The following is a 1065-nucleotide window of genomic DNA, read 5'->3' on the forward strand; positions in this document are numbered from 1 at the left end:
TATCTTAGAAATTTATGCAAACCAATTTGAAATAGATATAGTAATGTTTATATACTTACTATCAAAATTAAGAAAAGATCATATTAAAGTGATAAAGTACAGCATATGAGGTCACATAGCATGGAATATAAGCTTATTTAAAAAGAGCAATACAAGTCCCATTAATACTCATATATGAAAAGTAATGTGTAATAATATACCATTTCACACAAATTTTAAATTATCCAGAGGGTTGAGTAGACGAAAGAGATCATTCTATTGACGATAGACTGTGATAAGGTTTAGATGTCATAACGGCTGTATTTATGAGAGTGAGACAGTGCTTTTGCTAGGCTCCGTTTTTGGAGCCAATCAGTCTCAGAGGCATCTCGACGGTTCTCTGGGTACATCTAGATGCCTGGGTGCAATCTGTGCCATCAAAGTCCCGCTGCAGCTTCCCTCTGTTGACGAAGCTGCAGTACACGTTGTGGTTGTAGTACTTCCAAAAAGTACCACTGACGCAGTATAGAGCGATATGGTTGATGCAGGAGTTGATGAAGGATAGACAGAAGCCAATTATCCATAAGGAACGCCAGTAGATTTTGTAGGCGTCTTATGAGTCAAGGCAAAAATGCCACCACAGGATGTATATGTTGATAGGCAAGAAACAAATGGTGAAGATGATCACAAAAGCCAGGACCATCTGGGCAGCCTTCCTCCTGGCTTGGATCTGCCTCTGATGTCATGCTGCATCTGCACCCTCTCCAGGTAGATGTCTCGCGGACACCAGAAGGTGGTGCACCATCATCAGTAGAAGAACCCTATCAGAGACAGAGGATGCAAGTAATAAATGGCTACCCTAGCGAGGGTGTTGATTTATGGATAGAAGTGACCTGGATACTTGGGAAAAGGTGTACAAATATAGAATTCATTGCCATGAGGTGTAAACAAAACTGATACTTGGGAGAAAATGGCTGCCGGAGCTGCTAAAATAGCCGACAGCTTCCATATGCTTGCTGCTATGCCAATGGCATATCTCCTGGCATTTTCTGACACATTGGATGATACTGGCCGCACAATGGCTAA

At 41.5% G+C, this 1065-nt stretch overlaps 1 pseudogene; it reads right to left on the bottom strand.

The window, feature by feature from the left end:
* Positions 1-250: 250 nt before the first annotated feature.
* Positions 251-1065, bottom strand: part of LOC137635253 (neuropeptide CCHamide-2 receptor-like) — a 2196-nt pseudogene continuing 1381 nt past the window's right edge.

Source organism: Palaemon carinicauda, unplaced genomic scaffold (genome assembly GCF_036898095.1).
Source record: "Palaemon carinicauda isolate YSFRI2023 unplaced genomic scaffold, ASM3689809v2 scaffold1062, whole genome shotgun sequence".
NCBI lineage: Eukaryota > Metazoa > Arthropoda > Malacostraca > Decapoda > Palaemonidae > Palaemon > Palaemon carinicauda.